The 23445-nt window shown below is 42.4% G+C and overlaps 1 protein-coding gene across 7 annotated transcripts in view; it reads right to left on the bottom strand.

Moving 5' to 3' along the window:
* The window catches only part of Shisa9 (shisa family member 9), a 474421-nt gene that overhangs the window by 436939 nt on the left and 14037 nt on the right, over nucleotides 1-23445 (bottom strand). The window lies entirely within an intron of this gene.

Below are 23445 nucleotides of genomic sequence, written 5' to 3'. Positions count from 1 at the left end.
GCAGAAAGGAGAAAAATAGAGGGGATGAACTAACTCAGGTTATAATACATATATACATGGAAATGTCACAATGAAATTCCCTATATAGCTATCTTAAATAAAAATGTCTTTTTTCAAAAACAGAACAGGAAGGTTCTGTCTGGGGTTGGTACCAGTGTGGGGGGAGGATATAAGGAAAGGGTGAGGAGGGTGAATGTACTGGATATATTAGGTACCCATGTATGAAAATGGAAAAATGAGACCTGTTGAAACTATTCCAGGAATGGGGGTGGGAGATAAAGGAGAATGATGGCGGGGGAGGATTTAACTAAGATATAGTGTAAGAACTGTTGTATATATTACAATGTACCCCCAGTACAACAATAATATGACAATAAAAAGAAGAAAAGCAAAGCTGGGCACAGTGTCACACACCTGTCATCCCAGCTACATGGGATATAAATAGGACAATCATAGTCTGAGCTGTACTGGACACAAATGTGAGAACCTGCTTGAAAACTTCCTAAAGCAAAAAGGGCTGGGAGCATGGTTCAGGTGGTAGAGCACCTGCTTCCCAAGTTGGAAACCCTGATTTCAAATCCCAAAATAATAACTACTGATGTCTTGGGCTTAGCAATATTCCAAGAAGGAATTATTCACAATAATATTAATGCCTGTAACAACCTGAGTGCGTGTTGTGTACCTAGCAGTGAGTAAGACTTTTTTTATTTGTCCTCTAAGAAGCAATGTAGCTGCTTAGAGGTCAATATGACACAGAAACAGGATTCAAAGCTCATTGAGTCAGTGAAGGTTTACCGAGCCAGACCGTGTGCTAGGTAGAAGGATTAAACAGGGACCAAGTCACACAAGGTCCCTCTTGTCTCAGAAGCCACATTCCAATAGAACCGTGGTTTTCAATCAGGACAATCTTACACAAGTTGTCCCCATAGGGGATATTTGACAATGACTGGAGACATGTTTGGTTATCACAGTGGGAAGAAAGTGCTTCTGGCATCTAGTGGGTAGAGGCTAGGGATGCCGTCACACATCCTACGGTGCACAGGGCTGCTCACACACACACACCAGTGACGAGCCCACCTAAGATATCAATAGTGTCAAAGTTGAAAAAGCTGTAATAGACAAATGGCAATGAACAAGTAAAGCAAGAATTTCCAAATGTCAACCCAAGTAGTGTCTTCTTAGCTTTTATCAACCTGTAAAATGGGATGAGCACTATATGAGCCTTTCATCAATATCTACAAATGTAATGGAGGTGTGTGATTTTTAACAGTCATGTCTGTAACAAAGGGGAGATCACTATTCAAGATGACTGACAGGAGACATACAGTCTGTGTTAGACAGCTTTTCTGCTGCTGTGACAAAATACCTGAAGAAAAACAACTTAGAAGAGGAAAGGCTTATTTTGGCTCAGAGTTTCAAGGCCCACGGTCACTGGCTCCATTGCTTTGGGCCTGAGGCAAGGCAGAATAGCATAGTAACAGGAGCAAGTGACAAAGGAGGCTGCCTACCCCGTGGCAGCCAGGAAGCAGAGAGAGAGAGAGAGAAGGCCAAGGACAACAAATAGCCTTCCAGGACACTCCCCTAATGACCTCTTTTCTCCAACTAGGCTCCACCTCCTAGTTTCTGCCACCTCCCAATAATGCCACCAAATTATGATCCCACCAAAGGACTAATTCACTAACTAGGTGAGAGCCCTCAGGACCCAATCACTTCCTCCTAGGCCCACCTGTGAACACTGCCTTAGCAACTAAACCTTCAATACATGAGGCTTTGGGGGACATTTTGTATCCAAAGCATAACACATCCTAAAGCTTAATCCCATGCTTAGTTTGCTGCTGGTTATCTTCAGTCAATCCCTCCCTCCTTCTGTGAGGAGAGGTGCATTGATTTGTTTATTCAGTCAGTTTACACATCTTATCATTTATTTATTCCACCTCATTTCACAAAGGATTTGAGGCAGCAAGGAAAATATAAATAAACAATCACACATCCAAAACAGGGAAAATATAAATTACTACCGAGGTGTGTTGTGTTTGTCATTGTTGTCTGATTAAAACCTTACTTGAAGCTCTTCCCTTTAAATATCACATGAATGTGGGAAGAACACACATACCCTCTCTGTTGCATAATAACCTTTTGAAATCTATGAGATTGGGTAGAGCTGACTCCACCCATGTCCAATAGTGGACACCTGACCCCTGACTGACCAATCAGAGCACCATTTCCCCTGGTTAGTGATTGGTCCAGGGATAGACACATGACTTATATAGACCAATCATGGATCTGTCCAAGATTTTCTCCAAAGTTGTAGGCAAATTTTCTCTCTCCTCTGATATCTGGATCAATTAAAACAATCCTAGCCCAAGACTGCCAGTAGCCATCCTGTCACTGTAGAGAAAAAGCCTGTCTGAAAATTAAGCAAAGAAAGGTCCACAAAATCTAAAACCAGAGAGACAAAGCCTTTTTAACAAAGCTAGATCTTTGTTAAGATCTAGCTGTGCCTCCAAGTCAGAGACATGGTCCAACAAATTCCTATTTTGGGTTTGCATTAAATTTCTGTCACTGGAACCTAAAAGATGCTGATGAAAGAAAAATGGAAAAGAGGGAGCAGGAAATAAGGATCCACATATTCTCAAATTTGGTCTTCTAGTAGACAAAGTGAAAAAGGAAATGGGCCAAATACTTTGTTCTTATCATGTGTGAGGTGAGAGCAGTCAAGCTCTTTGAGCTGAGCAAAGTGTTTTCCTGGGATGCACTTCTCAAAGCACAATAGGCTTTGTAGAAGAAATACTGAGCAAGGTAGAGGACAGAGTCCTCACTGATTGACATTCTTCAGTGAATCCAAGAACAGACTTTATAAGTCTACTGTTACAGACTCGTCATAGATGTGGAGGGACTCCACATCTACGGTTCTGTGAGATGAACTGAGGTGATGTGGTCTGAGTGTGTATGTTTCCAAAGTTTCTCTCGACACTTGAAATCCTAAAAACTGCTCCCAAAACATTTCAGTCACTACTAATCCTCAGCCCATTTCTGTCCTTTCCGTCGCAGACAGAAGCTCATTTGCACCAACTTCTGAATGGCACATTCACCCCAAACAAGAGTGGAAATTCAAGAGACTTGGAACATTCAGCCCTTCAGCCCTGAGAAGTGTTGTACAAAGGCACCTGCAGATGTCAGTGGCTGTCCCCGGGAGCATGCCTGTTCCTCAACTCATGTCACCATGATTAACTCAAGCTGTTGGGATCTCACATTACCATCAGACTGCTACAGCACTGGGATCTTGAATGGCTCCAGCCCAAGTAACAGATTGTTCCAAGAAACCTGTCCTTACAAACAAAAAACACTGTCCCCCTGAACCTTGAATTTCAGAATGTTGCTGCATTGGTAAGGTCCCTTACAGCCTCACTCAAGTACAGCAGACAAGGACAAGTTTGAGGCAAAATATTCTAATGGATGGCACTTTTCAGTTTGTTGTATTTGTTTTATATATCCTAGGAGTGGTGCAAGGAGGTTTTTTTTTTTTTTTGGTGGAACTCAGGGCTTTATGCTTGCTAGGCAGGTGCTCTATCACTTGAGCCACAGCCCTTGTTTGCTTTAGTTATTTTTCGGGTAGGGTCTCCCATTTTTGCATGGGACCAGCCTGGGACCACGATCCTCTTACCTATGCTTCTCACATAGCTGGATGATAGGCATGCATCACCACACCCAGCTTTTTGGTTGAGATGGGGGTCTTGCTAACTTTTTGCTTGGGCTAGCCTCAAACCATGATACTCCCAATCTCAATGTCCTGAGTAGCTGCAATTACAGGCATCAGCTACCCAGCTCTTACGTCAAGAATTTTAAATGCATTGTTTCATTTCGTCTGCATAGTGATAAGGCAGTGGATAATAACACCAGTTCCTAGAGGATGAAAGAAAGGTTCACACCATTAGCGAAGGGCCAAGCCTATGAATTTGGACCCATATGAGATGGACCCTCAGCCTCCTGCTCAGGGCCTGGTCTCCCTCAGACCCTGAACAGTAGATATCCATGGAGCCATAGCAGGTGGGAGAATTGCAGGCCTCTGCAGTTTATCCATACAAACGTTCCTTCCTTCTCCCAGGGCTACAAGAGATCAAACCATTAAAAGATGATACCTGGGAAAGGGCAAACCTTAATTATCTACCACTTACACCAGAGTTAAAAATTAGTTGGCCATATAGTTAGGACCCTTAAAGCATATCTCTCAAATTACAATTCAGGCCCATCTACCTCACTCTGTTGAACATGTATATATCACAGCCCCACACTTACTTCCTCTGCATCGCTGGCCTAAGAAAATCGCTGGCTTGGCTGAGGGATGTCCCATTAACAAGCGCTTGCAGAGTCCCTGCTCTACACCAGGTGGCTGCTAGGCACATGCCTGTCACTGTTCTGATAGCTCGTTGGATATTCCAGTAAGAGTAGGGGACACAGAAGGTGGGAGAGAGATTGAGAAAAGCTGATGGAGTGGAGAAAACACCAGCCAGCCAGATTTAGGAATTCAAACCCCAACACACTGCGTGGACCTGTGACGGACTCCCTAGGGCGTTCCCCATGGGGTTGACTTGAAATGAGAGATACAGTCACTGCTCAGTAACTGTGGGATCAACTGTGGGATCCTCTTCCAAGTGCAGTTAGTCCCTCAGATCTGTGACTTCTGGAGCCACAGATTCCACCTCCACTAACTGAAATATTTGGGGAAAGACTCATGTCTATAGTGAACTTGTACAAATTGCATTTTTTTGTCATTACTCCCTAACCAATACAGTATAACACCTACTTCTATAATGCTCACATCGTGATGAGGTATTATAAGTAATCTAGAAGTGAGTTTCATATATGGAAGGGTTGCAAAGGTCGTCTGCAAACACTACACCACTCTCTAGCATCTGCAGGTTTCGGTATCTGAAAGGGATCCTGGAGCCCGTTCCCCAGAGACGCTGAGGGATGATTGTTTAATGAGAAATGCAATGGTCGATGCACATAAGATGTGATTCCACTAATGACGAGTGTCTGGAAAGAATGATGGGACAGTCAGGGATGTTCAAGAGAAACCACTTCCTTGGGATCTTTTTTTTTTTCATATTCTTTCCCCAAATAGCAATAGAATGGTTAACTCAGTGACTTCATCCAGTGCTTACTGGGAGCACAGCACAGAGTAGACGTGGTGGGGAACACCTAGCAGTCTCACTGCCCTCAAAGAGTTCTCAATCTAGTTAGAGGGGAAAAATTGGACACTTCTGTGAAATTTAACTCACACCACAAAAGTCAAACACAAATGCAACCAGGCAGGCAAAATGAAAAGGCAGAATGAGAATGAGCACCTGGGAGTCAGTAACCACAGGCTGCCATGGAGAGACCAGAAAGCAGCTCAGCAGGAAAAGACGTGGGAGCTGAGGAAGTGGACAGACTGATGACAAAGAGCTGAGCAGAGCTTGGAGACTCTGAAGGTAATATTCATCAAGTAAGACACAAGGACATCTCAGGAGTATTGTAGGATGGCACTGATAGTCCCACTATGGCCTCAGTTCCCCCAGGGTGCCCAGTTTCTAGAAGACTAGGAACTGACCTACTGAAAATACGCGAATTGAAACAATGATAGCTTTCTTCTTCTCCTTCCTGGAAGTGGATCCCATTCTCAACCCTGGTGTCCATCTCTCTCACCCTGGAGAGAGCCACTGGCTACAGGTGTGACATCAGCTCATCTAGGAGCAAGTGGCACCCACCTGCTGAGGTCCCTCTGCATTCTCCAGGGTGTCCACAGCTGATTTCACCTGCCTCTTGGGATTCTACATTCCTCACCTTCTAAAGTCATATCTGGTACTAGTCATCCTTAGTTGGTCCACAGTCCCCAGGACCAGCAAAAGATGCACTTCTGTCAAAACATGCTGATATGGACCAATCTCTATTTGATACTGTTACAAACTGAACGTTTGTGCCCCTCCAAAAAATTGTATGTTAAACCCTAGCCCTGAATGTGGCTGTGTTTGGAGCACCTATGAAGAGGGGATACCAGCTAAATGAGAGCATAGGGACTTTACAAGAGAAGGGAGAGATGCCAGAGCTCTCTCACACCCCCCTGTGGAGACTCAGCAAGAAGGCAGCCATTTGCAAACCAAGGAGAGAGTCCTCACCAGAAACCCAACCTTGCCAACACCTTCACCTTGGCCTTCCAACCTCCAGAACTGTGAGAAAATACAATACTGAAGGTTAAGCCACCCCATCTATGGTTGTATGTAAGGATAATCCAAGCCAAAGAATGTAGCCACTACTAAAAGAAGTTGGCCGAGTGCAGAAACGCCCATAAATGCTATTAAACACATAGAATGCATTTGGGAGAACAGACAATAATCTGATTTCCAGGGCTGACTCTGAGGAGGAGAATTGGGGGCTGGAGGAGAGAGGACACTTAGTGCTGTCTTTACACCCTTTTTACTGCTTGACTTTTTTCTCTATGTACCCATTGCCCTACTCAGATGGATAAATACATTAATTTGTAAAGATTGCTATATGTAAACGGATAGACTACTAGTCAAAAGACACTGCCTGGAGGCCCAGATAAGCTGTCCCAGGAAATTCCAAACTCCAAAAACCATCAAAACTCAATTTGTAAAACTCCAACAAATATAAGCACACAGTGGGTTGCCCAGCATAGGGGTGAGGCTAAAGTTTCCGGAGGTTGAGAAACTTAGGTTATAGCAGGGATCTCAAGAGACAGCACAGGGGTGAGGAAGGAGCACATGAGCCCTGCTCTCCGCTAACCAGCTATGCGAGTCTGTAAACAGGCAAGAACCACTGAGCAGCAAGATGGACATCAAGGAGAGGCTCCACAGAACAGGACACCGGAGTCTTGTGTGGGTAGAGGCCTGAGGCCAGAGGGAGCAGCTATAATGACGTTCAGTCAAAATTCAAAATTCCCCATGATGGCTGCCTCTCTGGTTGAGCACCAAATGATATAACTGGCTTGTGTTTAGGGGCCAAGTTATATGAAAAATGCATATCTTTAAATGCTAGAATCACACTCCCGAGAAGCTCGTGGGAAGTGAATCTGTCTGAAGCAAAAGCAGACTCATGTCTTCCGTCTCACTTTGAGCATATGCTCATTGTGTGCAAGGAGGACAGAAATAATCACACATTATTTCTGTTAGGAGCTCCCACTCCTGCACCCCCCTCCCTTCTCCCCATCCTTGACCTGAGATCACAGAGCTGAATGCACATAACTTAGGACACTTACACCTCACTGTACTACACAGTAGGGGAAAACAACATGGCATTGGACCAACCTGGCTCCTCCTCCAACCACGGAAATCTAGAGAATTACTGTAATCGCATCTCAACTGCTCAGGCATCCCCAGTTTCCTAGCAACCCTCCAAAGGCACTGGTGAAGGGTTGAAACAAAGACTTCACGGGTAAGGTAGTGGCAGGTGCATCTGAGATTGAGCACTTCCCTAACTTGTCTCAAAGACCTCTATCATCCTTCACCTCCAACAACCCAATAAGTCACCTGTTAGAAAAGTGTTATCAGTACATCTTCTCACGGCCTCCCAAAGACTCACTTCCAAATTCCTCTCCCGGGTCTTTGAGGAGTTCTCTTCATCCATCAGCTTCATCACTTCTCACTCCCAGTGGCAGTCCCTCTGGCCAGCCAAGGCTAGTTCTTTCATCCTGCCTTAACAGCCTTCTACAATGTCCCCCGCCATGTGCCCGCACACCTATTCACACCCCCCTCCCTGTAATCCGTTACACAGCTCAGGCTTCCCTGCTCATTCCTTCTTCCTCCTTCCCCATGACCATGGGCACCAACTCCTGCTAGAGACATCCTAGAAGTTTTATTATGCCTAGCTGGGCGCCTAAGGAAGATACACCCCACAGTTAAAGAGCACCCTAGGAACTAAGCCATGAGGCAAAAAAAAGCAATGTAGACAGCATCGCTGTTGTAGAATTGAATGGTACATGGAGACACTTGCACACTCACGTTTGTGGCAGCAGTGTTGACAGTAGCCAAGCTATGGAATAAGCCCAGGTCCCCAACAAACAATGAATAAAGAAACTGTGGTTGATATTCAGAATGGAGTATTATTCAGCCCTGAAAAAGAATGGAAGTATGTCAATTGCAGGAAAGTGGATGGAACTGGAGGTCATTATGTTGACTGAGGAAAGCCAAGCTCAGAAAGGCAAATCACATTTTTGCTCATATGTGGAACCTAGACCTAAAAATGATGATGGTGGCAATGATAATAACAATAACAATAATGACATAAACATAAAAGGGGACTATTTGGGGAAGACAGTGGGAAGATGAAGGGAAAAAACAGAGGGTGATAGGGAGTGAATATGATCAAAGTATAGTGTGTGTGTGTGTGTGTGTGTGTGTGTGAAAATAGCATAACGAACTCCACTGAAAACTGTAAAAGGGGAGGAGAGAGAAGGAAAGACAGAGTAATACAGAAGGGGTGAGTTTGATCAAACTACATTATATGCATGGATGCAAACATCACAGTGAAATTAATTTATATTAACAAAAAAATTTCAGGAGCCAGGCACTGTGACTCAAGTCCATAATCCCTGCTTCTTAGGAGGTAGAGAATGGGAGGACTGCAGCTTAAGACTAATCTGGGTATAAGTTCATGAGACCCCACCTCAACCAATGGCTGGGCTCAGTGGTGCATGCCTGCCATCTTAGTGTGTAAGGAAGCACAAACAGGAAAATCACCAGCCAGGCCTAAGGGGAGACCCTATCTCAAAAATAACCAATGCAAAAAGGCTAGCAGAGTGATTCAGGCAGTAGAGTGCCTGCCTAGCAAGCACAAGGCCCTGAGTTCAACTCCCAGTACCACCAAAAAAAATTTTAAGAAAGAAAAGAACGGTTTAGAAAAGACATGGACCGACAGCAAGGTATACAGAATGCCAGAGGAGCAGAGAGCAGGCAGGAAAGAGGATGTGCTTGGCTCTTTGGGGGTAGTTTGCTTTCCTTTTTGAACACCCAGAACCCATTCCCTATAGCTTCTGACCAGAGTTGGTTTCTTTTTTGGGGGTGTTTTGTTTTGCTTTGGATTTTTTGGGGCAGTCCTAGGGATTGAACACAGGGCCTTGTGCTTACTAGGCAAGTGCTCTTTCACTTAAGCTATGCCCCCAGCCCTTTTGTTTTTATTTTGTTTTTGAGATAGAGTCCCACTAACCTGCCCGGACTGGTCTAAATTTACACTCCTCCTACTTTTGCTTAGGAGTAGCTGGGATTACAGGCATGTACCATGATGTCCAGGCACCCTGGCCAACATCTCAATTTCACTGTGGAGACCTTGCTCTCCCTCGTATACAGTCTTGGCGAGACTGTCAATCAAAATGCCTACCCTTTCCAGGCAAGGCTTGAGCATATGACTCATATTGACCAATCAGACTCCTCTGGAGCTTTCATTTTTATTTTTAGTGGAACTGGGATTTGAACTCAGGGCTTTGCACTTGTAAAGCAGGTGCTTCAGCCACACCTCCAGTCCATTTTGCTCTTGTTATTTTGGAGATAGAGTCTAACTATTTGCCCAGGCTGGCCTTGAACCCAGATCCTCCTGATCTCAGCCTCCCAAGAAGATAGGATTACAGGTGTGAGGCACCAGAGCCCAGATCCCCCGGGAATTTAAACTTGAATGGGCACAAAGACAGAAAATGGTATGAATGACTAATGTCATCAGAGGAACTCAAAAAGAAAAACATGGTTAGGACTTCCTCATTTCCTACGACCACATTCAGCTATTCTTTAAGTTCTGTGAGCCAGTCCACATTCTTCAGAGTTCCCTCTTTGCTTACATCTGACAGAATGGGTACCTATTTGTAACCAAAGCATTCTGCCTGGTAGGGACTATTTGCTTTGAGCCTTGAAGGATGAGAGACTAGAGCACAGACAGGACGGGAAAGGAGATTATTAGTGGCTTTGACTTCCACTTTCGTTGGCAGGCTGTCCTACGAGCTTGGCTGATAACAGTGGGGAGCACATACAGCAAGTTCAAGTCTGCCTGGAGACAGGATGAATTGCCTTAGGACATAATGAGTTTATCACCACAGAAGGTGATTAAGTAGTGCCAGGCAAACAGTAATCCAGTATCATTCTTCAAAGTCTTCTGTCTAGAATATTATTTTCCCTGTACATCAATACCTATTATACAACAGGATGTTTAATAGATATATCAGTTTTGAAAACACTGAAATAAACACACTTATAAATGGGTTTATTGCATTTATTCTGAGAGTCTTTATTTGTCTAAGGAACTCTAATTCTGCACAACATTTAAAGGGCAAGTGCTCAGTGTAACACTGATTAGAAAGCAGTATCACATGGCCAAATCAAGCACTGAGACTTATGGAAAGTGTCTAACACAGTACCTAGCATGTAAAAAATTATATGACAGTCTCTAATGAGTACCTCACTTTGTTCTCAGTTTCTGAATAGCATTTCTTCTTTCCCTCCCTCACCAGACTCCAGCCCCACTGGCCTTGCTTTATTTCCACAGGCATGATGAAGTACCAACCTGCCCCAGGACCTTTGCATATTCTGTTTCCCTGCCTAGCATTACCTCTCCTCCCACTCTTCACCTGAGTGGTTCCTTCTTATTCATCCTTGGGTCTCACCTGAAGTGTCACTTCCTCAATGTCATGAGCCTTGTGATCCTTTGTCCCACCCCTTTACGTCTTTCCTTGTGATGTTCATCACAGGTTCTGTCTCTGTCTTAGCTACCTGAACGGTGTTCCCCCTGCTGAAATGCAGGCTTGTTGTTTGACACGTGGGCACTGAGCCTATCCAGATCATGCAATGGAAAGACTTGGATCGACGTCATAGAGAAGTGTTCTGTAGAGGTAGGACACGGAACAACATGGAATTCCCCCTTCTTGATAGCATATTTGCGAGAACACGAAAGCATTCTTCTTGTGTCCCTTCGTGATATCAACTTTGATTTTAAAGTAAAAGAACAGGACACAATGTTACATGTCGTTCTGGATTGGCATTCCCACAAGAATCTGAAGGAATTCCGTTCTGATAAGTCATTTTAGACTTGATGCAGGGAAATCGCTTAGAGAATCTAGAAGAATAAAAAGTTACCACATGCACCAAAGTGTTCATATTTTCACTCACTCATTAAACAAAGATATGCTAACCACCTACTATATATCCAAACGCCATATGTTAGGCACTACACACTTGAGGCCTTCCCCATCCATCAGTCTGGTTTATATTCCCACATTTTATATCACAGGGAGAATTTACAAAAGCGTAGGTCCTTTAAGGGTCATCTATTATATTTGTGATAGAAACTGAAGAACACGTGGCATGCCAACTCTATTCTCCTATCCTGCTGTTGCTGCAGACATGGTTAAATCAATCACAGAACTCAACACCCCTGAGCTTGGCTGTGGCCTCACAATCCTTTCTCACCCTGCACTGCTGTCAGCCATGACCAGTTATCAGTGATGGCACCCACGATGAAACCCGTTTCGTGGAAGACAGAGCCCAGGCTTTAGAGTTCGGATCAAACTCTACCTGAATCCCGGCCCTGACATGCATTAAATTGAAAGCTTGTGTGTTTACTCTTTAAAAGTGTAGGAATCAGCCTTGGTGCCAACAACCAATGAATGGATAAAGAAAATATATTTTAAAACTATACTCAATGGAGTATTACTCAGCCATAAAGAATGAAATTACATCATTTGCAGGAAAATGGGTGGAACAGAAGATCACCACATCGAGTGAAATAAGCCAAGTTCAAAAGGCCACATATTGCAGGTTTTTGCTCATATGTGGACTCTAGTCTAAAATGATAAAAAATAACAATATTAATGGGACTAGAGCATAAAAGGGACACTGTGGAGGGGAGGTCAAAGGGAGAGGGAAGGGAAAAGGCGAGGATACCAGGAGGGTTATGGAGACAGCATAAGGAAACCCACAAAATACTGTTTTACAGGGCAAGGAAGAAGGACAGGGTTAAGAGAATCTAACAGAGGGGGTGAACTGGCTCAATACGTACTCTGTGCATACATGGAACTTTATATGAACCCTGTACTATCAATGAACCCTAAAATCAAAACCGATGCAGATCACCCTACCTACTCGGCAGAGTTGTGAAGAGTTAAATGAGATGCATCTGACACAGCTGGCGTACAGCAGCTCTGCCGAGGGCTAGCTGTCAGTGTTAGTACTTTCACTGTGAGTATGCCCCATACCTCATTTCACTTACAGCAGTTGCTTCATAAAATGAGCAACTGCAATAGGGCGTAAAGATCAAAACCCAGGGACAGGTAAGCGAGAATTCCTCTTGGCATCCCCTCTGTTTCCTCCCACACTTTTACTAAACAGTATCCAGGGAGGAGGGGGATGCTCAGAGCACTCCAACCAAAACCCCAAAGACTGACTCTCTGCTTCTTAAGTGATTTTCTTAGCTGGACCTGACCTGGCTCCGAGGTGAGGATTACATGATCCACCTAGGAATCCCAATCTAGGGATTCAGTGTCAAAGGGTAGGTAAGTACTTGATTTTAACCACAGATAAGGCAGAGTCTGGGGCCTGCCGTTGGATTGTTGCCCTATTAAAGGATATGAAATTGACCTGTGGGTCTGTTGTCTTTTCCTTCTCCATATCCACACCTCCACCCTCTGAGTTTTAAGCCTGCCTTTTAAATATAATAGTTAAATGTAAAACACCGCTGTTGGAGGTTTAATAGTCTGCTTGGTGACATACTAAAATCAATATTGTGATCCTAAGCAGGGATTATATATGTTGCTTTGCCTCTCCAGTGTTAAGGGTGTTTTCATTATCCATATCAATACAACACAGTCATTTCATAAATACTAAACACGCCCAGTTCCCTTCTGAGTTTGCTTTCATGTGAATATCATTGAGAGTTGGCACGGATTTGGAACTTGATGAGGTAGGCGCTGATACAGAGAGGCTAACACAAATGAAATGGAGGAAAATGCTACTGACAAAAATCAATGGTGCTGCATCCATGGACTGCGCTTTGAAAACGCTGCCTTTGTGCAACATGCCAGAAATGCCAGGTGATGCTGGGATAGGAATGCGTGGGCTTTTACGCGTGTGCAACTTCTCTAGGTACATCACTAGCACCTGCCAAACTCTGCTCCAACACTGAAGGCTTGGTTCACAGGAAATAAAACCCAATGAACTGACAATGGAAGATAATAGCAACTGCTTGAGGAAAATGCACCCACTACTGTATTTTGGCAATATCCATTCATCCAGCAAACTTTTATAATGTACCTACTGTGCGCTGGGCACAGTACCAGGCACTAAGGATTCAGGAGGAAGCAAGTCATGTGCGATCTGTGCTCTCTGACATATTGATGGGAAAGATTAAAAACTAAATAAATGAGATCATTTCAGGTAGTGATGTGAGCTGTGATAAAGGCAAAAACGCTGAACTACTAGAGCTAATAGCGCTGGGATTCTAGGGGCAGTGTAGACTACTTTATACAAGGAAGGCTTCTCAAAGAGCTAGTAGTTTAAGCAGGACCTAAACCAGGACAAGGACCCAGAACTGCTAGGATCTGGGGGAAGTGTGTTCGAGCATAGGGAATAGCAAATATATAGCCCTTGTGCTGGAAGCAATTCTAGCACTTTAAAAATAACAGGACAGATTCTGAACCCATCCACCTCTAAGCTGATGAGCAGGACAAAAATGTTCATAAGGAAAACAATTTTTAAATATGCTTATGCAACTTCTTTGTCAGCTATTATCAAAGAATTGTTTGGTGACCTTCTTTGACTTTGAGTATATGCATTAATTTGTTAAAATAATACTGTAAAGAATGAAGCACTTACCACATTCCCAGTTACCACTCAATAAAAGAAAGCAAATACCCCCACACTACCCTTACAGCACTTCCAATTCACCGGCTTTTGGCAAGTCAATATTTTATTAAAATTTCAAGAATATCTGAGAATTTCAAAGGGCTTCCTCTGGATGACAGGTGAGGTACTGTACCAATACCTATGAAATCTACTTCTTTCTTTCAGACCCTAAAGTCTATTTTGGAGAAATACCAAGTAAACATGTATTTGTGATCAGTAGTTACTTCCTAAATATTCAATAATTATTTCCAAAACAGCATTAACCAGACAAATTTCATTATTGTACAACTTTAAGAAAATCCATACATTTTCCTAGATCGTCATTTTGTTATTTGTAAAACATAGAGAATGGACTACCAAGCTGGAGGAGTGACTCAAGTGGTAAGAGCACTTGCCTTGCAAGCATGAGGCCTGAGTTCAAATCCCAATGCCGCCAAAAACAAAAAGGAAAAGTGAGAATGGACTATGTATAAGCTCTGTGGAATCATACACACATACACACACAAATAAACATACATGTTGTTAATTTCTGTGTCCCTAACACCACGTTCCAGTGCCTAGAATTTAGTAAATACTAAATAAATATTCATTTAGTGAGAAAAACAGCCAAAACTGCAAATTCACATTCAAGTTTTCAATAAACAAATTGGGGCAAGAGAAAGAGGTGAGAGATGAGAGATAAAGGAGATAAGAGAGAGGGAGGAGAGAGATGAGACAGGAAGGTGGGGAGGAAAAAAGGGTGATGGAGAGAGAGCTAAGAGAGGGAGAGAAGTGAGAGAGGAGACAGATAAGAGAGAGATGAGACACTGACAGAGAGAGTAAGAACAGTGAACTCATGAAAATAAGTTTTTCATGATATTAACTTCAATTGATTTAAGCATTATCTTTTATTTTGAGAACTACTTATTACCTAAGTATTTGGTGTTAAAATGCCCACATCTTTGGGGTATTGACAAGGATAGTATTTAGTAGTTATTTGTTACTTCATTTCCTTTTCTGGCAAAATTGAAGTTAGTACATTATGATGATCCACGGTTCTATTTGTTATCTGTAATCATCTTTGAAGCCAGAAATGCAGCACACAAAAGGAAAGGAACTAAAGCCTCAAGTTCCCTCCAGCTCCAAAATCCTGTGAGGTGGTCTTCTGGCTGTGTTGGAGCTGGATGAACTCCAGCCACAGAGAGTTCAGCACCGTGGACAGATCCACGTGGGGCTGCCATGTTCCTTTGTGGGAGGAAGGGCTGGGTTTAAGGGCTCTGCTTTGAGATTCCCAGCCTTACAGTGAGCACACAACAGCAAGCCTAATACCTAAATTAATGAGTTTAAGTCTCCATTTAATGAAATATTCAGATTATGATTACACTTAGTTTCATTAACTGCATTCTAAGACTAATGTAATGAGATTTCCTTTTCAACTTGTAATTAACTTTATTGAGAACGCTTATTGGGATTTTTTTAAAGCAGTTTCCTAAAACCTTACTATAAATCATTTTAATATACATACTATGGCGTTATCTATATTATTTAATTTTATGTTGTCTGTGAATATTAAAAGAACAAAATTCAACACTAATCAATTCAAGAGGAGAATGGCAAGCTGAATGGAAGGATGCTCTGAAAAGAACCTGAAAACTGGTCCTGAAATTCTGGTTATTCTATGTTAGACTTGGTCTTCTTATTTTCCTACAAAAATCAGTGTGATCCTAACCAAATAAAATCCTCCTCTTCCTTGATATAATTTGTGTAAAACTCTTCAGATCAGGGGGAAAAATATCTCTTCTCTGACAGTTAGTTGTTTGATCAAAGGAGAGCAAAATGAAACTCTACTTTTCTTCCCTCTGTTTCCTAGAAAGTTGTTAGGGAATGTTTTTCTCATAGAACAAACTATCAGTTCCTGAGGAAAAGCTGTCTTGATCTTTCTGCTCTCCTCTCCAGCCCTGATGTTTTGGGGTGACCTCCTGCTTGCTCTCAGGGCTTTTCTTCCTGTCACACCATTTGGCAATTACCTGTTCTGCAAGCTCCGATACAGTGATGGATGTCCTACTGTCTCATCCGTCCTTACACCTCCAAGTTCTCACACAATGACAGACAGCAAGATTTTAATAAATGTCAGTTGAATGTTAATTGAATGGAAGTATCCATTACAGGAAAGCACACGATTGGCTAAAATCCTCTAGAATAGGAATGGCGATTTTGTTTCAGTTGGTCTATTTTCAAAGATGAGTGTAATCTAAAACAGCATTTCTGAGTGGGAATCAATAAGGAAAAGGAAACAGAGCCTGGTGCCTCTCCCAAAGTGGATCCCTAGGACAGGCACAAGAAAGGTCATGAACACACTACAAGACTGAAAGCCAGCTAGACATGAGGTCATGGCCAGGGTCTGAACTCCCTATCAAATACCTCCATGACCTTGGGCAGGTTACTTACACTCTCTGAGCCAGCTTCTTCATCTATAATATGCCAGGGCAATACACATCACTTTTTTTCTTTGTTTTGAGACACTATGTGCACCGGGGCTGGCCTCAAACCCACAACTCTCCTGCTTTAGTCTCCCAAGTTCTGGGATGCAGTTTCCACTTCAGTTGTTTCATGGAGTTGTTAAAGAATGTAAAATACATGTAGGGAATAGGTACAGAATAAATGTTATTATTTTATTTATTACAACTTTTATCCACACTACCAATCTCGCAGTAAGTGTGTCACATCACTTAATCCATATATGATGGCAGAACTACTTTTCCAAAAGAAATATGTATAAGGACAGGCTTTCCCCAGTATGGCATCCTTTAAACTAAACCAGACACTGTGTTGAGCGCTTGACTATTTCTTTACAAATAGTCCTACAGCTGGTTGGAAAAGCAATGCAAATCTAATTAGTCATTACCATGTGGCTGGCATTAGTAGCGATTTTTGAAAAGAATCCAAGAGATGACTTACAGAAGGTGATTTTTTTCCTTTAAGTGCTTCCTTTCTCTGGCTTTCACACACACAAGCATACATGCAATCTCATTTTCTGAGTGGATCATAACACATATTTGGAGCCATAAATATTCCTACTGGCCTGGTCTGCCAGTATAAATAAAATATTAAAATCAATACTCCTACCAGAACAAAAGCTTGTATGTTTTAGATGGGAATAGAAGACAGACATAAGACAGGAACAAATGGCTAAGAAAGAGACCAGCTGCTCCTTCTGAGCCAATTCCTTGCGAAGAAATTGACAATTTCTTCAGTTCTCATTTGCATCAAACAGTAGGAACAAAAACACACACACACGCACATCCAAATTGTGTTACCAACTGGTGCACAGTGAAAACATTTTAACTGTGAAAACAACCACACAATCAATTCAGCCTCACCTGTTCATTGCTCTGTAGTGAACAGCCACCCGTAGTACCAAAACACACTCCTGTCACAAGTAACAATAGCAACAACCGCACTCATGTCACCAGGCACCACATGAAGGTCTTCACACTTTTGGTTCAGTCTAAAACAGGGTTAAACACTCACCTGAGCTGAAATTACCCAAGTTCCCACAAAACTCAAAATCTCAAGCATCTGGATAATGGGTTCCACTGGGATTCTTTTTCTTTTTTTCTTCAGTACTGGGGTTTGAACTCAGGGGTTAACCTTGAGCCACTACACCAGCCCATTTTTTTGTGATGGGTTTTTTCGAGCTAGGGTCTCACAAACTATTTGCCCAGGCTGGCTTCGAACTGCAATCCTCCTGATCTCTGCCTCCTGAGTGCTGGGACTAGGATTACAGGTGTAAGGTACCAGCATCCAGCTCCACTGGGATTCTCCCACACACACACTGGAATTCTTATCATTTGGCAAAGTCTATAAACACTATTTATTTATTTAATTGTGTTTTTGAGACAGGGTCTCACTATGTAGCACAGGCTGGCCTCAAACTCACCATCCTCCTGCTTCAGCCTCTTGAGTGCTGGGACTACAGATGTGGGCCACCACGCTAGGAAACACTGTGTATTTTCCAAGCACTAGAGATACAGGAATAACTTGAACTGAAAGATACAGTGACCGAGATGGTGGTGCTCCATCCTCTCTACCTGCAGAAGTCCCTGAGGAGCACCTGATCCTGACTTCTCCCGATACCTAATATTTACCATCACACAACCCCATGGACACAGTAAAGGCTGAGCTACGGACTCGGACAGGCCTGAGTTTGAATCCTCGCTCTGCTGATTAACTATGATATCATGGATAACTTCTCTAATTTCGACTTTATTTTATATGTATTTTAAAATACGTATAATAATACGAATAAAAGAATAATGAACTCCCCATGTATTTGGTCACCAGCCACAATACTTCCAATATATTCCCAATTTTGAAATGTTTCATCCACCATCTCCCACAGTTTCATATTTTTCTGGAGTGTTTTTAAAACACATCTCAGCCAGCCATCAAGTTAGATGAGCTCTTTAATTTTTATCAATCTCAGTTTTCCCATCCATAAGATAAGAACCATGATACCTCTTCTGTATGATTTCTCACTCCTTGCACAAACATTTACTGGGTTGTTGCCATGAGCCAGCCCAGTTCCTGGTGTGGCAAGACAGCTGTGACAGTGCAAAGCATCTTCTCCTATGGACCTTACATTGTCGTGGAAGAGGCATAGATAAAATGATGAATAAGACAATCTCAAAGAGAACAAAATGTGGTCAAGACAACCCTGGGGAAGTGGGGAACAGTGGATGACTTGGGGACCAGAGATAGGCAAGGAAGACCTCTCTAAGGAGGCAGCAATTGGAGTAAGAGTTCAGACACAGAGTCCTGGGAACAGTGTGCTGTGGGCGAGACGCACAGCAAGTGCAAAGGCCCAGAGGCAGAAATGAGTCTGACTATTGGTGGGCTACTTCCAGTACTAAATGACCTAACAGATTTGGAGCACTTAGCCTGGCACACAGAAAGTCTTCGATCAATGTCAGTCCTGCAGGAAGGACCCATCAGAAGATGGTAAGTTGGATGCACATTTTGGAAAGAGCTCTGTTTCCTGGGGTGTCACTGGACACTTCAGATTACTTAGCACATCCTTCCACAGCATCTACTCCCAGAGGAAGAGACAAACACTACAGCACAAGTAGACATGATATAGACAGCATTGAGATCAAAATCACAGACCACGAGGCCTGACAGCTTGGTTTAAATCCCAGTTCCACCAAATCATAGCTCTGTAAACCTTAGTCAGGTCACTAAACCTCTCTGAGCCTCTTTCCCCTTCCTTACATGTGAAGAATTCAACGTGTTGGGGTTACAATGCTCTCTGTAGAAGTCACTGTTAATATTATCCTATCTTACACTTCATTTATTCTTTTTTTTTTTTTTGGTGGTACATTTTTTTATTTTTGAAATTGGATCTTGTACTTGCTAAGCAGGACCTCTGCTGCTTGAGCCACATCTCCAGTCCTTTTTTTGCTCTGGTTATGTTGAAGATAGGGTCTCACTTTTTTGCCAAGGACATTCTATACCATGATCCTACCATTTTATAATTTCCATAGCACCTGGGATGGCAGGTGCATGCCATCACACCTAGCTTTTTTCCTTTGAGATGAGATCTTGTGAACTTTTTTTTTTTTTGGACCCTGGCTGGTCTAGAACTACAATCCTCCCAACCTCAGCCTCCTGATCATTTATTCTTATATACTCCAATATCTATACTTATTTTTATGCCTGCCCTGGATATGAAATTCCTCCCAACTTTTAAAAATACTTGGGAACATCCATGCCAATATTTCCAAAAGTCAAGTACAGTACATCCCAGGCACCTTGGTGAACAGGGACAAATGAGTCAACCTAGAGTTGAGCTCTGTAACCTCTTCAGAAACTAAACCACAGGTCTGCTTTTTGATTCATGGTAGGAAGGTGGGGCTGGAATGGAGGAACCTGCTCTTGTTTTTTGTTTTTTTATTCATTTACTCACATGTGCATATATTGTTTGTGCATATCATTTCTCCCTCCTGCCCCCACTGCCACCCTCTCCCTCCCTCCCCATCCCTTCCAGGCAGAACCTGTTCTGCACTTTTCTCCAGTTCTGTTGAAGAGTAGAAATAAGCAATAATAAGAAAGACAAAGCGCTTTTGCTAGTTGAGATAAGGATAGCTATGCAGAAAGATTGCTAGCATTGCTTTCTTGCTACAACCCAGGTTGATTCATCTCTAACTGATTTTTACACTGGCTCCTGATCCCCTTCTCATGTTGACCTCTGTTACTTTAAGGTTTCTGTATTAATTCCTCTGGAGTGGGGACATCAAATGCTTTCATGTTTTTGGTTTTCTACCTATCCCCATACCTCCCCTATGTGCTCCCTCCTTGTCATGTAACCCAAGTCATACAACATTGCTGTATTTGCCCTAGATCTAAAGACTGCATATGAGGGAGAACATACGATTTTTGGTCTTCTGAGTCTGGCTAACCTCGCTCAGAGTGATGAGAAACCTGCTCTTGATAATGAGTCTGTGTCCCAAAACATCAAGTCATCATTTGTCCTCAGTTTGGGGTGAGAACTCACTAGTTTAGACTACGGTGTAAAATAAATAGTATAGCCAAAGCAGCAGATGCTCATGTTGCATAAAATCTTCTTGTCCCGTGAATAAATTTCAGGACTCAGTCAGTGGCTGGTCCCCTTCCAACACTGACCAGGTGAATATTTTTATGTGGATGTTTTTACAGACCATGATGATAAAGTCATTGGTGATTAGTCTTTACTACATCATTATACAATATCACACAGCCCAAATTCTACCATAGAAGAGTGCTGTGCTACAGACAACATGGAATCCCAGACAGAATCCTGGAATGGAAAAGGACACCCATGAAGAAAGTAGTAAAAGTCAAAAGATGTCTGCAGTGTAGCCAAAGGAATATGCTAATGCTGATTCCTTCATTTTGATAAGTGTACCACAGTGGTTGATGTAAGATGTTTGCATGAGGGGAAAGCGAGTGGGGAACTCTGTGAGCAATCTTTGCCACTTTTCTGTAAATAAAAGAATATTTCCAAACAAACAAAAGTTTCATTTCATAAAACGTGTCGTTAACACAGCCGAGTTGGGACGGGCAGATCCAGATGACCCCTTGCCACGTCTCCCAGAACACTGGGTAGGGCCTACCTTCACCCTCCACTTGCAGCAGGGGTTAGGGTGACATGGGCAGACAGGGAGTTGGGGTGGGAGCAGAGTTTTGTTCATAGGACTTAAGGACAAAATGTGCCTCCAAAAGAAAACTATAATTACGTAGAAGCCAAAGACTTGGCAGAAACCCACCATCCCCTTGGAATCTGTGCCCTGTTAATCAAAGAGGTTGAAGCCATTTTGATTATCAGACTAAATGTTTTTAGGCAATGTCATGGAATGCCTGGAAAGAACATGAACTGTATGAGCTGAAGAAAAATCCACTTCTAGATAAAAAGGCATGCCCTGTGTGTCACAGGAAAAATTAACCCCAGGGAGTTTTCTAACAAGGTTGACCAAAACTCCCCCCCTTTTGAATCTTTCTCCTACTTGTTTGCCTTTACCCAAGTCCCCTCTCACCAACTTCACCTCCTAAACACCTGGAATTTCTACACTGGAGATTAGTTCTCTTAGCATTTGATCCAAACGTAAAGGAGAGATCAGAAAGTAACCTACCATTAATATTAAGAGGAGGAGAGAGACAGAGGTGGAGATTAGTAGTCCTTGGGAGCAATGTTGAGTGGGTCTTTGACTAAAAGTGAAAATGCCTGACTGACACCACTGAATCCCCTTCAAGTCTGACAACTGGGTGTTCAGTAAAGAATGACCTAAAAGCAGCATGACACGCCTTTCTTGCTGTACCACAAACATGGCCTCTTTCTTTCCATTTTTGTTATGGTAAGTCCTTGTGGCTCCCATGATGCCCACAAAGCAGGTTTGTACTCAGTGAGTGCATTTTAATTCTGAGGTGAAGGGCTGCTTTAACTTTCCATCTGCCAGACTGGTTCCTCCCCTCCTTCTCTCTCAGTCAAAATTGGCTCTGGTGAGTTTTTGCCTAATAGCTGTAAATATCAATCAGCTAGGCCTGTCCTCTCAGTGAACTCCCCAAATCATTCCTTCTTCAAAACATACACATTTTTCTGTCTATAACATGTAAACAGCACCTATAAATCAATAAAAAGATAAACACAGCATTACAAAGAAGCCTGTTATTACTGTTAACTATTGAATTGATGAGCTATATAAATTAAATGTACTAATGTAAATCTGTCAAAGGTCACATGCTTATTTTTCCTATTTAGATATTCTCAAGAATGCCAGGGGGGAAATGAGTGTATCAACCTGGCAGGATTACATGAAATCAAAATCAGTAACAATTCTTGTAAGAACCTATCATGTGCGACATTTCTCTGGAATTCTCCCCTGGGGCTTACCAGGAAGGTTACAATAGATTTGCAAGATGCTTTCTCCCTTGTTGTAAAAAATCACTGATCATTGAAGTATAAATATAGACCCAAAGCAAGAATCATGAACAAATCAAGGTAGTGTGGAATTACTCAGTACCTGGACATCCATCTCTGAGCTGTAATTTCTTTTCAATACAGCATAAACAAAAGTCTTCTTATTTAAGCAGCATCCATTATGTTCCCTTGCCCTTCTGCTTGGTGGAATGATGAAACTTGGGTGAGTTTGTTACTCAATGAACAACTTCAGTGAGTTTGTTATACCATTTAGGTGTGATTCAAAATCACCCTGAAGATGGAAATGCCAAATGAAAACCCTGTTAAAAGTCATCTTTTATAGCCAGCTTCCCAATACCATTTCAGGTCCTCTGCTCCATGGTGACATTCACTCACTGATATTTGACAGCCACATATATCCAGGTTCACCCTATTTCCCAGTGCTGGCTGAAAGGGCACATGGTCATTTTCATCAAAACCAGAACTGGCCACAGCAATTGCTTTGTCATAGTTGTCACTACTTGCCATATCTTTCAGGACTTTTGAGATTTGGTTATAAAATTCCAATTGCTGATATACTGTGTTCTAAAATGTGACTATTTCTTATACCATTTTATGATCCAGGTAAGATGTAAATAAGGTCAAATTATTTAATACAATGAAGCCTAAAACGTTCCATTTGGTGGTCCATTTTTCAGCATAAACATTGACTTTGTGAACACAGTGCAACAATTTCCAAATCCACAAAAATGATTGGCCTGCAGAATCAGAGAACTTACATCACCTATGTCAAATCTTGCAGACTTCCTCCTCTACACATTGAACCTAAAAATTTGCAACATAACAGTCCAAAACTATGATTCAGTACATAAAACACACAGGTGACTGGTAGACGAACTTCACCAAAGGACCCCCAGACTGCGAAAATGTGCACTCCCAAAACCATTTCTGTTTTTAGGAACCTCCAGCCACACCTAACTGCATCCTTTGAATTGTCTGGCTTTTGTTGTCTAAACCATGCCCCCCACATTACTTTAATGTGGGAGTTACTTTTTGAAAATATAATTGCTAGGATTAACCACAGTTACATGAAATTATCAAAAACTAAACAATCTTATTCTTCCTCTACTCCTCTTA

Source organism: Castor canadensis, chromosome 17 (genome assembly GCF_047511655.1).
Source record: "Castor canadensis chromosome 17, mCasCan1.hap1v2, whole genome shotgun sequence".
NCBI classification, from domain to species: domain Eukaryota; kingdom Metazoa; phylum Chordata; class Mammalia; order Rodentia; family Castoridae; genus Castor; species Castor canadensis.
This window is presented reverse-complemented; position numbering and strand designations above follow the sequence as displayed.